The sequence below is a fragment of the Leucoraja erinacea genome, chromosome 6 (assembly GCF_028641065.1).
Source record: "Leucoraja erinacea ecotype New England chromosome 6, Leri_hhj_1, whole genome shotgun sequence".
Classification (NCBI taxonomy): domain Eukaryota; kingdom Metazoa; phylum Chordata; class Chondrichthyes; order Rajiformes; family Rajidae; genus Leucoraja; species Leucoraja erinaceus.
In genome coordinates, this window is record NC_073382.1 from 40,613,076 (window position 1) to 40,635,677 (window position 22,602).

At 43.3% G+C, this 22,602-nt stretch overlaps 1 protein-coding gene across 2 annotated transcripts in view; it reads left to right on the forward strand.

Moving 5' to 3' along the window:
* LOC129698001 (glypican-5-like) overlaps positions 1 to 22,602 on the forward strand; it is a 615,705-nt gene that overhangs the window by 132,531 nt on the left and 460,572 nt on the right. The window lies entirely within an intron of this gene.

Here is a 22,602-nt window from a genome sequence, read left to right on the forward strand (position 1 = left end):
CGTGCTGGCGAGAGCAGGAACAGGGAGATACGGGACCTGAACGTGTGGCCGAGGAACTGGTGCACGGGGCAGGGATTTAGATTCTTAGATCACTGGGATCTGTTTTGGGGTAAGGGGGAACTGTACAAATGGGACGGATTGCATCTTAACAGATGGGGGACCAGCATTCTGGCAGGCAGGTTTGCCACTGCTACACGGGTGGTTTTAAACTGAATAAGGGGAGTGGGGTGTCGAATGGGATGGTTGAGGATGGAGGTAAAGGGAAAGGGTTTCTTAAATGTGTGAGCGTAGAGACAGAGGGGTGTAAAATGACGGTAGAAGCAATAGGTAGCAAGGTGAAATATGGCAGGCAGACAAATCCAAGGCAAAAATCAAAAAGGGTCACTTTTCAACATAATAGTATAAGGGGTAAGAGTGTTTTAAAAACAAGCCTGAATGCTTTGTGTCTCAGTGCAAGGAGCATTCGTAATAAGGTGGATGAGCTGAATGTGCAGATAGCTATTAATGACTATGATATATTTGGGATCATGGAGACATGGCTCCAGGGTGACCAAGGCTGGGAGCTGAACATCCAGGGATATTCAATATTCAGGACGGATAGACGGAAAGGGAAAGGAGGTGGGGTAGCGTTGCTGGTTAGAGAGCAGATTAACGCAATAGAAAGGAAGGACATTAGCTTGGAGGATGTGGAATCGATATGGGTAGAGCTGCGAAACACTGAGGGGCAGAAAACTCTAGTGGGAGTTGTGTACAGGCCACCTAACAGTAGTAGTGGAGTTGGGGATGGCATCAAACAGGAAATTAGAAATGCGTGCAACAAAGGTAAAACAGTTATAATGGGTGACTTCAATCTGCATATAGATTGGGTGAATCAAATTGGCAAGGGTGCTGAAGAAGGGGATTTCTTGGAATGTATGCGGGATAGTTTTCTAAACCAACATGCAGAGGAACCAACGAGAGAGCAGGCTATTCTAGATTGGGTATTGAGTAATGAGGAAGGGTTAGTTAGCAGTCTTGTTGTGCGTGGCCCCTTGGGCAAGAGTGACCATAATATGGTTGAGTTCTTCATTAGGATGGAAAGTGACATTGTTAATTGAGAAACAAGGGTCCTGAACTTAAAGAAAGGTAACTTTGAGGGTATGAGACGTGCATTGGCCAAGATAGACTGGCGATTGATTCTTAATGGGTTGACGGTGGATATGCAATGGAAGACATTTAAAGACTGCATGGATGAACTACAGCAATTGTTCATCCCAGTTTGGCAAAAAAATAAATTAGGGAAGGTAGTGCATCCGTGGATAACAAGGGAAATCAGGGATAGTATCAAAACAAAAGATGAAGCGTACAAATTAGCCAGAAAAAGCAGCCTACCAGAGGACTGGGAGAAATTCATAGACCAGCAGAGGAGGACAAAGGGCTGAATTAGGAAAGGGAAAATAGATTATGAAAGAAAACTGGCAGGGAAAATGAAAACTGACTGCAAAAGCTTTTATAGATATGTGAAGAGAAAAAGATTAGTTAAAACAAATGTAGGTCCCTTGCAGTCAGAAACAGGTGAATTGATCATGGGGAACAAGGACATGGCAGACCAATTGAATAACTACTTTGGTTCTGTCTTCACTAAGGAAGACATAAATAATCTGCCGGAAATAGCAGAGGACCGGGGGTCAAATGAGATGGAGGAACTGAGTGAAATCCAGGTTAGCCGGGAAGTGGTGTTAGGTAACTTGAATGGATTAAAGGCCGATAAATCCCCAGGGCCAAATAGGCTGCATCCCAGAGTACTTAAGGAAGTAGCCCCAGAAATAGTGGATGCATTAGTGATAATTTTTCAAAACTCTTTAGATTCTGGAGTAGTTCCTGAGGATTGGAGGGTAGCTAATGTAACCCCACTTTTTAAAAAGGGAGGAAGAGAGAAAACGGGGAATTACAGACCAGTTAGTCTAACGTGGTAGTGGGGAAACTGCTAGAATCAGTTATTAAAGATGGGATAGCAGCACATTTGGAAAGTGGTGAACTCATTGGACAAAGTCAGCATGGATTTATGAAAGGTAAATCATGTCTGACGAATCTTACAGAATTTTTTGAGGATGTAACTAGTAGAGTGGATAAGGGAGAACCAGTGGATGTGTTATATCTGGACTTTCAGAAGGCTTTCGACAAGGTCCCACATAAGAGATTAATATTCAAACTTAAAGCACAAGGCATTGGGGGTTCAGTATTGATGTGGATAGAGAACTGGTTGGCAGACAGGAAGCAAAGAGTAGGAGTAAACGGGTCCTTTTCACAATGGCATGCAGTGACTAGTGGGGTACCGCAAGGCTCAGTGCTGGGACCCCAGCTATTTACGATATATATTAATGATTTGGACGAGGGAATTGAATGCAACATCTCCAAGTTTGCGGATGACACAAAGCTGGGGGGCAGTGTTAGCTGTGAGGAGGATGTTAGGAGGCTGCAAGGTGACTTGAATAGGCTGGGTGAGTGGGCAAATGCATGGCAGATGCAGTATAATGTGGACAAATGTGAGGTTATCTACTTTGGTGGCAAAAACAGGAAAGTAGATTATTATCTGAATGGTGGCCGATTAGGAAAGGGGGAGATGCAACGAGACCTGGGTGTCATGGTACACCAGTCATTGAAAGTAGGCATGCAGGTGCAGCAGGCAGTGAAGAAGGCGAATGATATGTTAGCATTCATAGCAAAAGGATTTGAGTATAGGAGCAGGGAGGTTCTACTGCAGTTGTACATGGTCTTGGTGAGACCACACCTGGAGTATTGCGTACAGTTTTGGTCTCCTAATCTGAGGACAGACATTCTTGCCATAGAGGGAGTACAGAGAAGGTTCACCAGACTGATTCCTGGGATGTCAGGACTTTCATATGAAGTAAGACTGGATAGACTCGGTTTGTACTCGCTAGAATTTAGGAGATTGAGAGGGGATCTTATAGAAACTTATAAAATTCTTAAGGGGTTGGACAGGCTAGATGCAGGAAGATTGTTTCCAATGTTGGGGAAGTCCAGAACAAGGGGTCACAGTTTAAGGATAAAGGGGAAATCTTTTGGGACCGAGATGAGGAAAACATTTTTCACACAGAGAGTGGTGAATCTCTGGAATTCTCTGCCACAGAAGGTAGTTGAGGCCAGTTTGTTGGCTATATTTAAGAGATGTGGCCCTTGTGGCTAAAGGGATCAGGGGGTATGGAGAGAAGGCAGGTACAGGATACTGAGTTGGATGATCAGCCATGATCATATTGAATGGTGGTGCAGGCTCGAAGGACCGAATGGCCTACTGCGCCTATTTTCTATGTTTCTATGTTTCTATGTTTCTATTCCAAGGCATCATGTAAATATCAAATGTATCCACAGTGTGGAGCTGTGAGTCTTTTAGTCCAAATGTGTTGATAGCAAACACTTAAATATACCTAACTTTCTATAAATTGTAAGTACGCACGTGAAGTCAACATTTTTGGCAGCAACTTAGTTTACAATTAATATGTAAGCCATTTAAAAAAATATGGCTGTGCTTTAGATGCATCAGAAATTATCTGTATGAAAATGAGATGGGAGATATTTGAAATAATTAGAATAAAGTCTAAAAGAAAGTTCTTGCCTTGGAAATGCATTCAAACTAAATTAAATTGTATCATTAAGGATGCCACGTTAGCGGAAATGTAGGGAGACTAGTATGTAAATAGAGCTTGAATTATTCAAATTTTTGTTGAAGATTTTGTAATACATTGTAATTATTTGAGCTATTTCTTCTACATTTTTCTCTTCCGGCTTTTCCCACCAATACCACATGTGCTACAAAACCAGTATTCTCTCTTTTGCTATCATTGTTTTATTGATTGGGGAAAAAAAGTGTTCTCGATAGACATTCTAGCAGCTTTATTGGTTAAATCCCAAAACAAATTAAGCTCCACATATAAAGAACAGAATAATGTTCCTTAGAAAATAGTGATTAATATTAAAGAGGGTACATATTGTAATACAGTTGAGGCTGACATCAAAAAACACAGGAATTTATTCAGTGATTTTAGAAGTAGCAAAAGGATTGGTATTTTTAACAATTTTGAAAAATGTTTAGCTCTTTAAATCAGATAAATGCAGCCTGTGAATGATTGGCAATGTCTTTGGGTTGGCTCAGCCTTTGCCCAGCTGTTTCTGTGATTTCATATGTTTTTAAAAAGGTTCCACTGTTCATGGTGTTATTTCACTAACGACCTTAAAATCTTTTGGGGCAATATCTCAAGGACTAGTTTACTCGAAGAGCAACTGAACTGTAAATAACAGTACTGTGAAATTCAATCATAATGCTGTTTTTGTTTTCAGTGTTAAGCAGTAGAAAATAATTTTCTTTTCCAGAGTGAATCATGATATAGATCACTTCTGGATCATTTTGAGTTCACCAGGAAATAATGCATCCTTTGTGCCCATGAAATGAATTCTGTGTTGAACTCAAATGATGATGTCACTTGCAATGTAATGCTCCCTTTAAGACATTGCAAAGGATCTTGTTCCATGAGTGTCTTTGGTTGACCTCTTCAGTTTCAGTTTAGTTTATTGTCACATGCATCAAGGTACAGTGAAAAGCTTTATTTGCGTGCTAACCAGTCAGCGGAAAGACGATACATGATTACAATCGAGCCATTCACAGCGTACTGATACATGGTAAGGGATTAACATTTAGTGCAAGATAAAGCCAGTAAAGTTCCTATCAAAGATAGTTTGAGAATCACCAATGAGGTAGACCTTCTGAGACAACTATTGTTCCCAGTACTTTGCTGTACTGGGACACCAATCAGATGACTTAATTATTTATCTTTCACCCTTAAGCCATCCATATTTCCTCTGCACCGATTCACACCCCACCAGCCCTACAGATCACTAGCCCCACCACTCTCTTGTGACCAACCTTGTGATTTCTTGACTTCTGGTTCCAATTTCCATGAACTTCCAGCCCTGTGACCCTCTGGGACCATATGTCCATTCTTTCCCAAACGCATTCCTAACACACATACAAAAACAAATCATGCTCAAAACATGCTGCCAGATGAAAGTTAACAGCAAATATCATGACTTTTAACACAACCTGTATGGACAAACATTCAGTTTCACAGTAATCTAAAGCATTTACATCCTTCAGTTACACCATCAAGAAGGATGATGAACAAGCTACACCATCGGGAACAGAATAATTAAAGCCATGAACATATCCAGCAGCTAAATACAGTCTAGAAATTATCACAATATAACACCAAACTCAAGATTTTTCGGAGTTGCATATTTTAACACCTCGATAATCTGGAATGCTGGCAAATGACATGTTCAAACCATCTCCATCTTGCCTCAAAGATTCTCTATCTTTTGGCTCAAAGATCTGAAACCATGACTTAAATGTAAATATAATCACCGTTATTAACAGGAGATGGATTGGCTGAGCACATCAGAATGGAAAATTATTTTAATGCTGGAATAACATTGTGTTGGATACTTGAAATGTGAAGTGGAAACATGGCTGAATACAACTTGAAAAAAGTGTGGAAGCCAAGCTGACAAACCTACAGAATTATTGAAAAGCTTGCTCAAAACAGATGAGTGTAGATCAGTCTGAAGAAGGGTTTTGGCCCGAAACATTACCTATTTCCTTCGCTCCATAGATGCTGCTGCACCCGCTGAGTTTCTCCAGCATTTTTGTGTACCTTTGAGTGTAGATAAATGCACTTTTGGTTTAAACACCATAGATCAATGAACAAGTTAATAAGTAAATACCATTACTTTATTTTCAGTGATCTGCTTTTTTAATCTGTGCTGCTTTTTTTTTAACGCATCCTCAACCAGATGCACTTAAAATTGTCCGTTTATCATTAACTGATATGCCAGTATTGTCCATCAGGCAAATTATTTGCATATTCATTCCTCTTACAGGTGGTCTTTTAAAATAATGTTATATATGTATTGGCGTTTATTGCAGATTTTGACAAACTTAATCATGTTAAAGAGACAACTGTTTGAGTGTCACTTTCCTGGCTTTGTATCTGAGAATGTAATTACTAGATTTGAAATGCAGAGGCACTCTTGACATAGCTAATACATTGGATCATAAATCAGTCATGCATTACATTCACCAGCTCCAATTCACGATTGTTTGGCATTTTCAGTTAATGTCAGGATAGTTAAATTCCCTGATTAGTGTGACCTTTTTGTTTGCACATACTTTCTCTTCTCTTCAGTGATGAAGTTTACTTCTACCGTCTTGTCTACTTCTTGTTCGACTTGTCTACTTCTTTTGTTTTTGGTTGATGCTATGTAGGTGTTTTCAGTTTTGACTTGGGTTATAATTTCCTCTAAAATAGTATGCAGTAGTGTGCAATTTCAATATATCATTGAATCCTTTCATTTCACAACCTTCTGATTTCACAACTTCAGTACTTTTAAATGCTGTGCAACTTTACATTTGTCAGAAAGTCATATTGAAATTGCAGATTCTGCCGCATTTCTACTATTTATTTCTCGCTCTCTCTCTGTCTATTTCTGTCTGTCTCTCCTTGTCTTTCAGTCTTACTCTATCCATCTGTCTTTCCTCTCCCTCTCCCTTCCCCCCTATTGTACATAGAGCCTCAGATATGGTATTCCCCTTCACAGACAAAATGCACACTTATTTGTGGCACCTTGAAATTTTGGAAGCTTTAATTTAAGTGAAGAAAATAGGTACATGCATGAAAAGAAAATAATTACAAGCAGCAGAATATAAAATATTGTTGAGATGTGGTTGAATCTATGTAAAATAGTGGAATCATTGGATGACTGGAATATTTTAGGCTGTAAACAATTGGAAGATTTTTAAGGTAATAATAAGAGTTTTTATAAAGTGACTGAGTAAACTTGTCCTTTTCTCTCTGAAAGGAAAAGATTGTTGATGGATTTCATGGGGTTGGTAACAATTATGCCATAATAGGACAAATTAGTTGTGGACAGGACAACATAGGACCACACAAGTCAAGTTGGGTTGAACTGAGATTAAACAGAGAAAATGTTGCAAATGCCCTCAACAGGTTAAGCTACATTTGCAAAAAGAGAAACAGAATTAATGTTGCAGGTCAATGATACTCAACTGCTTTCACAACATTTCATTTCAGATGTCCAATATGAGTACTGTTTTTGCTGTTCAATAACTGAATTAAACTGAATATTTCTACTTTGTAAAGGACCACAGAGAAATTCCAGCATGGATACAGACCATTAATTGGATGTATCAATTACCCATTTGCCTTTTAGCTTTTTATATTCACCATCTTAAATGTTGACATAATTTCAGTACTAATCGCTAACCTTCATTGTTCAAGAGTACGTTCAAGTTCAAGAGAGTTTATTGTCATGTGTCCCTGATAGGACAATGAAATTCTTGCTTTGCTTCAGCACACCAGAACGTAGTAGATATGAAAACAGAACTGCTCAGTGTGTCCATATACCATTATCTATATTACTAAAAGTCTGATCTTGACCACTTCCTGTTGTTCTGTATATTGATTTTCGAAAAAAACACAGCCACTTAATGCTGTGATTTTTGGCCATCTTACTCAGAGTCCCCCTCCACTGCGCAGGACATGGGGATTTTTCCCATCTATGAAAAATAAAAGAGTTATTATTGTTTAGCAAATGTTGAGATTCTCTCTCCTGAAAGCCACGCCCCTTCCGGAGGGACTATAAAACCCGGAAGTGTAGTGCCTCAGCCAGTTTCTGCAAGATGAGGGAGCGAGAGGGTCACGTCTCTCAGTCTGAGCTGTGAATAACACTGAACACATGTCTACTAAACTGTGAGTGGTTTTACTGACCTGTCTGTGCCCTTAATGTGGTTTGAAAATATAGTTTGGAAATGCTAAAGCTGTGTTGTCTTTGGTTTGGAAATGCTAAAGCTGTGTGCCTTTGGTTTAGAAATGCTAAAGCTGTGTTGCCTATGATTTGGAAATGCTAAAGCTGGATTGCCTAATCAAAGTTGCCTTGCCTAATCAAAGTTGCCTTGCCTAATTAAAGTTGCCTTGACTAATTAAAGTTGCCTTGCCTAATTTAAGTTGCCTTGCCTTCCATTTAATTAAAAGTCTAATCTTGACCACTTCCTGTTTGCGTTTTATATTGATTTTAGAAATAAACGCTACCATGTACGGCTGTGATTTTTGGCCATCTTACTCAGAATCCCCCACCGCTCATCTGGTGCCAAGGATTTTTCCCATCAATGAAAAATATTCCCATTATTATAAAATGTTGAGATTCTCTCTCCTGTCAATCACACCATGAAGGCTATGCCCCTTCTGGTGGGAGGGGGAGGGACTATAAAACCAGAAGTGTGGCCGTGGCTCAGTCTCTGCAAGACAGGGGAGGGAGAGGTCACGACTCACTGTCTTTAGTGGCCTTGCACCCTGCTTCAAATGGTGTGAAACTGCACCTGAATTTGGTGACCTTGCACCCTGCTTGAAGTGGTAAGAAACTGCACTTGAATTTGGTGGCCTTGCACCCTGCTTGAAATGGAATTTCAAGGAATAGCCATGAGTCAACTGCCAGCCCACCAGCCATGAGTGAGCTGCCAGCACAACAGGATTGAGTGACTGAGCCGCCAGCCCAAGAATCCATTCGACCCACAATGTCCTTACTAGCCCTCTTGAAACCAGTCCTTTCAGCCCACAACACCCATACTACTGCTCCAGAAAGCCCCCCCCCCCCCCCCCCCCACCCTCCCCACTGGCCACCAATATTGGAATTTTTGGAGAGGTGGAATATTGCGTTGGGGGGCCAGCCCTCCCGTGTAATGCTGGAACCCAACGGGTCCCATTTAGTCTAGAATAAATATATACACAAATGAAAAAATAAACAGATAAAGTGCAAATAAACAGATAATGGGCTGTTATTGTTCAGAGCTTTGTCCGAGCCGAGTTTAATAGCCTGATGGCTGTGGGGAAGTAGCTATTCCTGAACCTGGTCGTTGCAGTCTTCAGGCTCCTGTAACTTCTGCCTGAAGGTAGCAGGGAGATGAGTGTGTGGCCAAGATGGTGTAGGTCCTTGATGATGCTGCCAGCCTTTTTGAGGCAGCGACTGCGATAGATCCCCTCGATGGAAGGTAGGTCAGAGCCGATGATGGACTGGGCAGTGTTTACTACTTTTTGTAGTCTTTTCCGCTCCAAGGCGCTCAAGTTGCTGAACCAAGCCATGATGTAAACGGTCAGCATGCTCTGTAGCAGTTAGAGAGAGCCCTCCTTGACATACCGACTCTCCGTAATCTTCTCAGGAAGTAGAGGCACTGATGTGCTTTTTTTATAATTGCATCAGTGTTCTCGGACCTGGAAAGGTCTTCAGAGATATGCACGCCCAGGAATTTGAAGCTCTTGACCCTTTCCACCATCGACCCATTGATATAAACGGGACTGTGGGTTCCATTTCTACCCCTTCCAAAGTCCATAATCAGTTCCTTGGTTTTGCTGGTGTTGAGGGCCAAGTTATTGTGCTGGCACCATTTGGTCAGTCAGTCGATCTCACTTCTATACTCTGACTCATCCCCATCAGTGAAACGTCCCACAACTGTGGTGTCGTCAGCGAACTTGATGATGGAATTCGCACTATGACCGGCTACGCAGTCATGAGTATAGAGTGAGTCAACAGGAGGCTGAGCACGCAGCCTTCAGGTGCACCCATGCTGATTGTTATCGAGGCTGACACATTTCCACCAATACGAGCAGGCTGTGGTTTGTGAATGAGGAAGTTGAGGATCCAATTGCAGAGGGATGCATAGAGACCCAGTTCTGCAAGTTTGTTCACCAGCTTGGAGGGGATGATTGTATTAAATGCCGAGCTGTAATCAATGAATAACAACCTGACATATGAGTTTTTGTTGTCCAAGTGGTCCAGAGCGGAGTGGAGAGCCAGCGAGATCGCATCCACCGTTGATCTGTTGTGGTGGTAGGCGAACTGCAGTGGCTCCAGGTGTTTGACGAGGTAGGAGTTGATTTGCGGCATGATCAACCTCTCAAAGCACTTCATCACCACCGACGTTAGTGCCACTGGTCGATAGTCATTGAGGCACGACACCGTGCTCTTCTTGGGCACCGGTATAATTGATGCCCTTTTAAAGCAGGTGGGATCCTCAGACCTCAGAAGTGAGAGGTTGAAAATGTCTGTAAAAACTCCAGCCAGTTGGTCTGCACAGGTTTTTAGAACACGACCGGATATACCATCAGGTCCAGGTGCTTTTCAAGGGTTCACCCCCCTGAAGGATTTTCTGACGTCGGCCTCTGTGACTGTGACTGAAATACCATTTCAGAATTCCTCAGAAACAAAACTCCACTTTTCTCCTTTCTCAATCCTTATAATTTCTTCTTGAATAGTCTTTTATTACTGATCATAACTTTTAGATACATATTCTTCAGACAGGAACTTTTAGAATTTAAATTCAGTGATGGAATGTCAATAAATTACAATATCAAGCAATTTTATATGCTTTGGAATGGTATGGAATGGAATGGGTGGTGTATCTCCGAGCCAACTGATTTTGTGCTTTTTGATGGTATAGATTGACAGTCTTTCAGAGTTGTTGGGCAAGTAACTGCTGTGCATGTTGTGATAGTACACAATGCAAACACTGTGAAGAGAAAATTAATTTTACATTAATGCGGTGCCAATCAAGTCTGCCATTTTGTCCTAAATGTTTAAGTTTCTTGAGTGTATTTACAGTTATATTTGTCCAGCCAAATGATGATTATTCTATTCAGCTCATCACGTGATTGGTAGTGATACCCAAGGCTTTGGGGAGTCGAGAGGCGAGCCGCAGCATACCCAGAGTTTGAGCTGTTCTTTCCTTCCATAATATTTACATGTCTACTTGGTTTTCGAATCAACGATGACTCAGAGGAAGTTGACAGTGTGGATCTCAGCAGTGGTAATGCTATGGAATCTCAAGATAGGTTGTTGGACTGTCTCTTGTTAGATATTGTTATTGCACTTTTGTGCATGAACATTACTTGACACTGAGCAACTTGAATGTTGTCTGAGACTTTTTGCATGAAGGTATGGACTGTATCATTTTCTGAGTACTTGTGAATGCAATACCCACAAGTGACCCAGTAATGGAAGGATACTCATTGACAATGAGGATATAGGATTGCGCACTGAGGAACACCTGCAAGGATGTCCTGGACTGATATAGAAAAATATCAGATATTACAAAATGGCAGCAACCACAGCCATTTTGTAAGTTATGGTTTAATCATTGAATGTTTTCCCATAATCCCAAGCTATTTTTAGTTAGATGTTATCTTGAACACATAAGCTATCACCATCACATCAGCTTTGGAATTCAGTTCCTTGATCCTTGTTTGGACTAAAGCTGCGATGAGGTCTGAACCTGCATGGTCCGAGTAAAACCTAAACTCGTCATCAGCAAGTGGATTACTGGAGAGTCAGCAATAGCGTTTTTGATGATTCCATTCACCCCTTTGGATAGTGGTTGATTTAATTTGATTTTTCCTGGTCTTTGCGAACAGGACATATCTTGAGCATTTTTTTTCATTTATGTATCACCACCATAATTGTCTGGCAATCATTTCCACCAATACTATCATGGTCACATTCATGACAGGCAGATAGGTGATGTTGATGTTGAGTTGATTTGCTTGTGCAAGAACACTTCTGACAGCTCTTTTCTCAGCCAGCTTGATCAGTGCTGGTTGAGAGATACATCGCGGAAACAGGCCCTTCGATCCACTGAGTCCACACCGACTAGTGATCCCCATTCACTAGCACTATCCTACACACAAGGGAGAATTTATTTTTTACCGAAGCCTACAAACCTGTACATCTTTGGATGTGATAACGGGCAATTGATACTTATCCTATACATTTTTGGATTGAAAGCTCATAATAGATTGCAGCCAAATGACTGATAGAATCATCTTTTCATGAAGACATAACATATTGTACCAATATTTTAATCGATCAATATTAAATAAGTGTGTTGCATATCAACAGTATCCAGTTCAATTAATTTACACTCCACAAGGCAACTCCCATTCTATTTCAACTGAGCTAACAGGCATTGTAAACTGATACAATGGGTCAAGGCAGACAATGGGTTAGTGAACAGTGGGCTAAGGCAGATAAGTCCAAGAAGTACGATGATCTGGATGAGGGGCCTCACTGAATTCCAGTTGATTATTCCAGTAGATTATACCAGTCACAGTGACCGATTACAAATAAAGAGACTTTAAATAAGCCCACACCTGGATACTGCCTAGCAACTACTCCAGAGAGGGGAAATGCAGATAAAAGACAAAGTGCTGGAATAAATCAGTGGGTTAGTCAGCAAATCTGGAGGACATGGATAGGTGATGTTTCTGGTCGGGACCCTGCTTCAGACTGATTGTAGTAGGGAAAGAAAACTGGGGCAGGACAAAGCCAGGCACGTGATTGGTGGAAGATAGACACAAATTGCTGGGGTAACTCAGCGGAACAGGCAGCATTTCTGAAGAGAAGGAATGGATGACGTTTTGGGTCAAGACCCTTCTTCAGATGTAGATGGGGGGGGGGGGGGGGGGGGGGGGGGGGGGGGGGTTTAAGGGCAGAGGGATGAACAAAGGCCAGAGATGAAAATAATGCAATATAATAATGTGATATTAGGAGAGAAGCACAAATTATGGAAACAGAGGAAGGGTTATTGGTGGGTAGGGCAAAGGAGGGGTAAGATTAGGATAAATTGATGCACATTCAGGTGGGGGATGGAGAAGAGAGGGGGAGTAAAATTATCTAAAACTGGAGAACTGGATGTTCATCCTGGTGGGTTGTAAGCTACCAAAGTAGAATATGAAGTGCTGTTCCTCTAGTTTGCATGTGGTCTCATTCTGGCAATGGAGGAGGCCCAGAACAGAAAGGTCAGTATGGGAAGGGGAGATAAAATGGTTAAGGGGCTGTCCCACTGCCCCTAATTGGCGAGTTTAGAAGAGTTTAAGAGAGTTTGAAAAAGTGTCATGTTGAAGACCTCCTTCGACGTGTCATGTTGAAGACCTGCTGCAGCAACAATGGGAGCTTGGCACCTGACGATCTCATGCCGCCCATTCTACCTTCCCAGGGAGTTCGGCTCAGTGATCATCACAGCCGTCTACATTCCACCGCAGGCGGACACCGACATGGCACTGTCGGCCCTACACGATGTGCTATGTCGACATCAAAACACGTACCCGGATGCGGCTATGGTGGTGGCTGGAGATTTTAATAAATCAAATCTCAAGAAGGTCATGCCGAACTTCTACCAGCACATCACGTGTGCCACCAGGGGGGAGAGAACTTTGGACCACTGCTACACACCGTTCAGGAAAGGCTACAAGGCCGTTTCACTCCCTCCCCTAGGAAAATCTGACCACGCTGCCATTTTCCTGCTGCCGGAGTATAAACAGAGGATAGTTCGGGAAGCGGTAGAGACGAGGGACGTAAAGTGGTGGTCTGACCAGTCAGAGGCCATGTTGCAAGATGCACTGAGCGATGTCGACTGGAATATGTTCCAAGCAAGTTCCAGTGAAATCAGTGAGTTCGCGGAAGCAGTCACGGACTTCATCACAACAATAACCGACAACATTGTCCCCACGGTAAGGGTAAGCACCTTTCTGAATCAAAAACCCTGGGTGTACTGGTCCGTTCGTGTTGCCTTGAATGCTCGCACCGCTGCCTACAACTCGGGCCTGGCATCCGGAAACATGGACGTCTACAAGGTAGAGTCCTACCAACTGCAAAGGGTGGTGAAGGACGCAAAAAGGAGGTACAGGGACAAGATGGAGTCGCAGATAGAGCAGCAGGACACCAGAAGCCTGTGGCAGGGGCTATGGACTGTAAACAACTACCGGAGCAGCCCACCCTCATCGGCAAGTGCCAGCACCTCACTAGCTGATGACCTGAACTCCTTTTACGCTCGTTTCGAGATGGGCAACACCACCTCAGGTCTGCCGACTATCGACAATACCGCCAGCCGGCTGGCTACTGAAGCTGAAGGGAGGAATGTGCACACATTCTTGCTGTTCGAGAACGACGTGAGGAGGGCTCTGACACGGGTGAACACGAGGGAAGCTGCAGGCCCCGATGGCATCTCGGGGCGAGTACTCAAGTCCTGTGCTATGCAGCTAGCTCCGGTGCTCACTACAATATTCAACCTCTACCTGGACAAGTCCGTGGTCCCTGCCTGCTTCAAAATATCCATCATTGTACCGGTACCAAAAAATGCCTCCCCAGCCTGCCTGAATGACTACCGTCCGGTGGCCCTTACCTCGGTAGTCATGAAATGCTTTGAGAGGCTGGTGAAGAAACACATCTGCGCCTTCCTCCCTCGCAACATGTACCCATTGCAGTTTGCATACCGTCCGAACAGATCCACGGACGATGCGGTCTCCCAGGTTTTGCACACTCTCTCATCTTGACAGCCAGAAGGGGGCTACGTGAGGATGCTGTTCATAGACTACTGTTCAGCCTTCAACACGATAGTCCCCACCAGACTGACCGGGAAGCTACTGGAATTAGGGCTCAACATCCCCTGTGTGCCTGGACCCTGGACCTTCTCACTGCCAGGCCTCAGGTAGTCAAGATGGGTGGGAATACATCAAAGTCCCTCACCCTGAGCACAGGATCGCCCCAGGGTTGCGTCCTCAGCCCCCTATTGTACTCCCTGTACACACATGACTGTGTGGCTAGGTTAAGCTCCAACTCAATAATTAAGTTTGCTGATGACACTGTGGTGGTGAACCTTATCTCAGACAACTATGAGAAGGCCTACCGGGAGGAGGTGGCTGATCTAGCACTCTGGTGCCAGGACAACAGCCTCCTCTTGAACATCAAAAAAACTAAGGAGCTGATCGTGGACTTTAGGAGGGCACATCTGAGGAGGTACACACCATTGGGGATAAATGAGGATATTGTGGATAGGGTGAGCTGTTTTAAATATCTGGGAGTCCACATCTCTGAGGATATGACATGGACATCACACGCCACAGCACTCGTAAGGCAAGGCAGCGCCTTTACAACCTCAGGCAATTGAGGAAATTCAGAGTGTCTCCGAGGATACTCCAGTGCTTCTACTCAGCGGCTGTGGAAAGCATCTTGTCCGGAAATATTACCATCTGGTTTGGGAATTGCTCTGCCCAGGACAAGTAGGCTCTGCAGAGAGTAGTGCGTTCGGCCGAACGCACTATGGGAACTTCACTCGCCCCCCTGCAGGAACTATACATCAGGAGGTGCAACACCAGAGCCAATAAAATCATGGGAGACCCCTTCCACCCATGCAACGGACTGTTCCAGCTGCTACGGTCAGGCAAACGCCTCCGTTTCCATGCTGTGAGAACGGAGCGGTTGAGAAGGAGTTTCTTCCCAGAGGCCATTCAGACTGTAAACTCCTATCTCACCAGGGACTAACTTTACTGAACGTTTTTCCTTCCAATATTTAATATGTAAAAGAATATGTGTGTGTTTATGATTGTGTTTATAGTTTGTTTGGTTGTTTGTTTGTTTGTCTTTTTGCACAAAGTCCGTGAGCATTGCCACTTTCATTTCACTGCACATCTCGTATGTGTATATGACGAATAAACTTGACTTGACTTGACTTGACTTGACTTGATTATGTGGAAGACCTCTTTCGACCTCCTTCAACTACGTTGAAGACTTGCTTTGACTAGCTTTGGGAAAATTGGACACCATATAGTAGAGAGTGAAGACGACCTCCTTTGATCTCCTTCGATCTCACTCCGAGTATGTTGAAGACTATTTACGACTACCTTCGATTACCTTCGACTACTCTCGATTACCTACGAATAACATGCCGACCTACCTCGACCTACCTCGACTAAACCTACGAGTAAAAAAAATATAGATTTTTTTCCATGGCGACCTTTTTTTACTCGCGGGCATTTTTCAGCATGTTGAAAAATACACGGCGACCTAGCTGAGGCCTCGAGTACGCAGGGCCTACTCTCGAGCATGATGGAGAGTTACAAAGACCTCCTAGGACCTCGTGTCGACCTTGCTGCGAGTATGAGTCGAGGTCAAACTCTTCTCAACTCGCGGATTAGGTCGCCGCAGTGGGTCAGCCCCTTTAGCAACCGGGAGTTCCAGTAGGCTAAACAAATGTTTGGTGAAGCAGTCGCTGAGTCTATGTTTTGTCTCGTTGATATAAAGGAGGCCACATCAGGAGCACCAAATGCAATAGATTAGATTAGTGGAGGTGCATGTGAACCTTTGCCTCACATGGAAGGGCTGCTGGGGACCCAGGATGGATGTGGGGAGGAGGTATTGGGGCAGGTGTGGAATCTTCTGCGGTTGCTGGGGCAAGTACCTGGGGAGTGGGTGGTTTGGATGGGAAAGGATAAGTGAACCAAGGAGTTGCGGAGGGAGAGGTCTTTGCAGAATGTGGAAAGGGGTGGGATGTGATGTGACTGGTGGTGGAAAAAGTTTAAAATGATGGAAACGTCAAAGATGATCATGCTAGGTAATGTGTTCAGTCACAGAAATGGAATAATCTGCAACATGGCAGGGAAAAGAGGATATCAGATTATTTTTGATGCATCTAAAATATGGTGAGGATATGCCTATACTCATTTCACAATGGTTCTCGCTTACTTTTGGGAAGAGGTGGAAGTTTTTCAAAAATCCTCTCAACCTTATAACTGTTACCTTATTCTATACCTCCTAGTTATTGAACTCTGTACAGAGCTCTATCTGGTCCTCTTGTAACATTTTGCACTTTAAGTTAATCTATCAGCAGTCATGTATGCATGACTTACTGAAAAGTTGCCGTTTCAATCTCTAACTGAATGTTCAAGTTCAAGAGAGTTTATTATCATGTGTCCCTGTATAGGACAATGAAATTCTTGCTTTGCTTAAGCACACAGAAAATAGTAGGCATTTACTGCAAAACAGATAAATGTGTCCATATACCATGATATAAATATATACACACATGAATAAATACTGGTACAGTGCAAATAACAGAAAGTGGTTATTAATAATCAGAGTTTTGTCCGAGCCAGATTTAATAGCCTGATGGCTGTGGGGAAGTAGCTATTCCTGAACATGGTTGTTGCAGTCTTCAGGATCCTGTACCTTCTACCTGAAGGTAGCAGGGAGATGAGTGTGTGGCCAGGATGGTGTGGGTCTTTGATGATACTGCCAGCCTTTTTGAGGCAGCGACTGCGATAAATCCTCTCGATGGAAGGAAGGTCAGAGCCGATGATGGACTGGGCAGTGTTTACTACTTTTTGTAGTCTTTTCCTCTCCAGGGCGCTCAAATTGCCGAACCAAGCCACGATGCAACCGGTCAGTATGCTTTCGACTGTGCACCTGTAGAAGTTAGAGAGAGTCTTCCTTGACAATCCGACTCTCCGTAATCTTCTCAGGAAGTAGAGGCGCTGATGAGCTTTTTTGACAATTGCGTTAGTGTTCTCGGACCAGGAAAGATCTTCAGAGATGTGCACGCCCAGGAATTTGAAGTTCTTGACCCTTTCAACCATCGACCCATTGATATAAATGGGGCTGTGGGTCCCCCTCCTACTCCTTCCAAAGTCCACAATCAGTTCCTTGGTTTTGCTGGTGTTGAGGGCCAGGTTATTGCACTGGCACCATATGGACAGTTGCTCGATCTCTCTTCTATATTCTGACTCACCCCCATCAGTGGTACGCCCCACAATAGTGGTGTCGTCAGCGAACTTGATGAAGGAGTTCGCATTGTGGTTCGCTACGCAGTCATGGGTATAGAGTGAGTACAGCAGGGGGCTGAGCACGCAGCCTTGAGGTGCTCCCGTGCTGATTGTTATCGAGGCTGACACATTTCCACCAATACGAACAGGCTGTGGTCTGCGGATGGGGAAGTCGAGGATCCAGTTGCAGAGGGATGCGCTGAGACCCAGTTCTGCGAGTTTGGTAACCAGTTTGGAGGGTGCGCTCTTTAATTGCTGCCTGTAGGCAGGAAGAAGCAGCACCGCGGTATGGTCGGACTTACCGAAGTGAGGGCGAGGGATAGAACGATAGGCGTTCTTAATGGTGGTGTAGCAGTGGTCGAGGGTGTTAGGTCCTCTGGTGCAGCAGGAGACATGTTGGTGGAAGTTGGGGAGTGATTTCTTGAGGTTCGCCTTATTGAAGTCCCCAGCAAAGGTGGTAAATGCCTCGGGGTAAGACGTCTGGTGTTTGTTGACCACGGCGTGCAGCTCCTCCAGTGCCAGATGGACATCTGCCTGGGGTGGGATGTAGACCACGGTCAGGATAACGGAGGTGAATTCTCTCGGGAGGTATAAGGGATGGCACTTCACCGCCAGATGTTCGAGGTGTGGGGAGCAGGAGTTGGACAGGACTGCCACATCTGAACACCACGCAGAGTTGACCATGAGGCAGACGCCCCCTCCTCTCCCTTTCCCATATGCCAGGGTACGGTCCATGCGGTGGATGGAGAACCGTTCAGGCTGGACCGCTGAGTCTGGGGAGCTGGGGGTGAACCATGTCTCTGTGAAACAGAACACAGAGCATTCCTTCAGCTGCCTTTGAAAAAGCAGTCTTGCCCTTAAGTCCTCCACTTTGTTTTCAAGGGACTGTACATTAGCCAGTAGGATAGTAGGGAGAGGGGGCCGAAGGCCCCTGCGCTTCATTCTTACCTGAAGTCCTGCCCGACGGCCACGTTTCCGGACACAATGGAGGCTTGCCGTTTGTTTCCAGGCACTGTACTTGCTATACCTGCTGTTTCTGCGGACCTGCGCTGGAACGGGGATTCCCTCACAGACGGCAGCTCCAGCTCCGTAACGAACAGAGGTTCCCTCAAAGTCGGCAGCTGCAGCTCCGTTGTTCCTGGAAGATCCAGCCCGTCGGCTCTGGGGGTCATCCCGGGGTTTCAAGGTACAGTACCTGTGATCCAGTCGGGTCGGGAGTTCCACAGCCAGCGTGGGAAAATTTAAAGTCCGGGGTTCCCGCAGCTGCGGGAGATCGCAAAATTGCGAGAGCCTTGATGTGCTCAAGCAGCTTGTCCGAAACGGCACCGATTTCAGCCGTTTTTCTGATCCAGGTAAGTTGTTGGAAATTGTAGTTGAGCCTTTTCTTTTCCGGAGCTCCGCAAAAGTCGCCACAGGCAGGCGCCATCTTGCCAAGTTGATGCACCACACTATTTGAAGTTAGAGGTCGAGGCATCTTTTTCTGGCTTTCCCCCTTCTCCTCACCCTTGAACTGTCCATGAGGAAAATTCTGCAAAAAGCTACTAGTGGCTGGAATATTGCATTCATTCACTCTAGTCTATTTCCTGTAGTTTCTTGTTGCTTGATGTCATTTTTTTTAAGTGTTACCGAACTATATAGTATATTGCATAAAATACATGAGCGCAAAGTCCAAGAAAATCATTGCTCCTGAACTGGACCATCAAAACTGCAGTGCCCTGGGGTTTGCCACTGATTTTAAAGTTGCCAAAGGTTCATGGCCTTCAATGGAAACATTAACAGGGAAGATGGAAAAACACATTCAACATTAAGATTCAAAGCACATTGTTAATGTAGCAAAAAGCTTTACTCTGCGAAACATCATTATTACAGTTATCAAGAGGAATGCTGAAGCTGGATGAAGGAAATTGAAAACATGCTATACGTTCATGTGGTGACAGCATTGCCTTAAGATCCTCAATTAAATTGTCACCAGAATTAAACGGGTTATGTGATCATTTTAAAGTCAGGTTATGTGAGGAACTGTATACATTGGTGGTCCTGTTGAATGTGTGCCTTTTCAGCATACTGTGTTTGATGGATAAGATGGAAGTTATAAAAAGAAAAGAAAGCGTTGAACTGTTTACTTTGACAGATCTGCTTATCTTATCAGAGGGGGGAAAACATCTCTGGAAGGGAAGGCTGAGGATGAATAGATCCTGAATGCAAGGTAGAAGCATAGTTGCATTCATAGGCAGAACTGTCAATTTTTAGGCGGCAGCAGAAGAAAATAATGTAGCTTTCTACATTCCATTAGTCAAATAGAACAGATTGATAATTAGAGAATTTCTGTGTATGCTTCTCTGCAGAATCACGGTGATTTATCTTTGCTGTCAGATAAAGGGCATAGCTGTAGAAGCTGAATGTTCTTTGATGGGTCATCTGTGTGACCGTAGTGACAGATATCGCTGGCTGCAGTCTTTGATGAATGTAAATGTGTGCAGGCAATAGTTTTCCAAAAAGCTCTTAAACACTTACTTTTTGAAGATATTGACAGTATTTGAACTAATACTTATTATTTCACCGTGAGCATCTGTGGAAAATGAAATGAAATATTTTAGCATTGAATACTAAACCCAGTTCCATATGAGTATATGTTGTTTTATTTTGCAATGAACAGAGAACATAGAACAGGACAACACAGCAACAGGCCCTTCAGCCCAAAATGTCCGTGCCGAACCTGCCAAGATAAACTAATCTCCTCTGACTGGACATGATTCATATTCCCCCATTCCCTGCATACCCTCATGCCTTACTGTAAAAGCCTTTTAAATGTGACTTTAATATGTGCCCCCACCACCACCCCTACCATTCCAGGTACCCACCATTCCCTATGTAAATCCATGAACCACACAACTCTTAAAATATGCCACTCTCACCTTAAAACTGTGCCCTCTCATCTTTGGCATTTGTACCCTTGGAAAAGGGATCTGACTGTTCACACTATTTGGGGCTTGCATAATTTTATATATTTGTAGGTTTAGTTTTTTATTGTTCTGAGGGAGGGTGAAAAGCATTGTTTTGTATGCTCTTTAATCAAACCAAATAATACTATACATAAATATAATCAAGAAAACTCAAGTATAATAGGTAGAGGAAAGGGAAAGTTACAGAGTATAGAATATATCTGGTCCCTTCAACCATTGGCATTCCAGAAAAATAACACAAGTTTGTCCAACCTCTCCTAATTACAACTGTTTCTGACACAGAATCTTTTTTGTGTAACAGCTATACTACGAGCAACCACAGGGTAAGACATCAAAACTTTAAGGTCATAGAATTGATTGATAACAATTCATTAGTGTTGCAGTTCGACACAGCTGTAGATTATTCCATTATGTGGATGGATACCCGTGACAAGCATTTCAATCAACTCTCCGTGTTGAGGAACAAGACGTAGTCAAGATTCTGAAGGTTTTCCCTCATATGTAATGCATGGTCTGTTAAAATGGCTGATTTATCAACAATTGGCAGACTATACCAAATGTCAAACTCTGTTGGGCAAGCAGTGATTGTGAGATTGAATCTGAATTGGAGATGTGTATTCGGCCTTCACATGCATGTGTCAGTCACATTTGAAGGCACTGATGACATGATGACATTCACAAAGATTTCTACAACGGGATTGTTAGATACAAGATATAGGTTTAGGATTATTATTGTCATGTGAACTGAGGTACAGTGAAAAGATTTGTTTTTGTATTCTATTCAATTGGATCAGATAATGCTGTACATAAATACAATCAAATCAAACTCAAGTACAATAGGTAGAGCAAAGGGAAAGATAGAGTGCAGAATATAGTTCTCAGCATTGTAGTGCAACAGTTCCATAGACGTCCAATGTCCACAATGGGGTAGAGGCTAATCGGAGAGTTCCTTAGCTTTGGGTCGAGACCCTTCTTCAGACTGTAGAGTCTCTGAAGGGTCTTGATCTCAAAAGTCACCCTTCCTTCTCTCCAGATAGACTGCCTGTCCCCGCTGAGTTACTCCAGCATTTTGTGTCTATCTTCGGTTTAAACCAGCATCTGCAGTTCCTTCCCACACAGTGTGAGGATAATGTTTCACTTGGGATTCCTTACCAAATAATGCTTCATTAGTTTTTGGTGAAAAAATAAACAAATTACATGACAAGGGAAAAATGTGAAACTGGCTTATTTGCAGATATTTTTCATAACTCATTTCCCTATATTTTTACCCAGCAAACATTATGTGCCTTCATATACTTGGAAGCTATTTGTAATGTTAGTTTGACTTGTTTAGCCTCATTGTGGTATTGACAGTCTAGGAAATGTGAGTTTATTATACAGCGAATAAATCCAGTTTGTTCTGAAAGTAACCTCCATTATTTAGAGTACAAATCTGAATATAATTATGATTTGTTAAAAGTAATGGCATCCTGCAATTGAATATTGATTTGGATTTTGCTGGGTGTTGTCAGCATTTCTGTAGTGAAATGCCAGTGTGTGCTTGGATAAATGTCAGAAATCTTGAGACTTTACTGCATACATATCTAAACACAGAAATTCACAGTTTGCTGACAAATAGAAATAAGGTACCTGTATTTCCCGGCGTCCAAGACACTATTTTTTACACTAAAATAAGACCCGAAAAGGGGGGTGGGGGGGGGCGGAGAGTTCCTTTCCACAGCATGTGGGGAGTCTGGCCTGGGTCAGCAAGGCATAGGTTGCACAAAGTAATAAACTTGGCTGGGCTGCCAGGGGTAAAGTTGTGGGGAGGGCAGGAGCATTGAGAAGGAGGGGGTAGCTACTGGGCAGAAGACTGGCTGCTGTCTGTCTGTCTGTCTGTCTGTCTGACTGTCTGTCTGTCTGTCTGTCTGTCTGTCTATCTGTCTCTC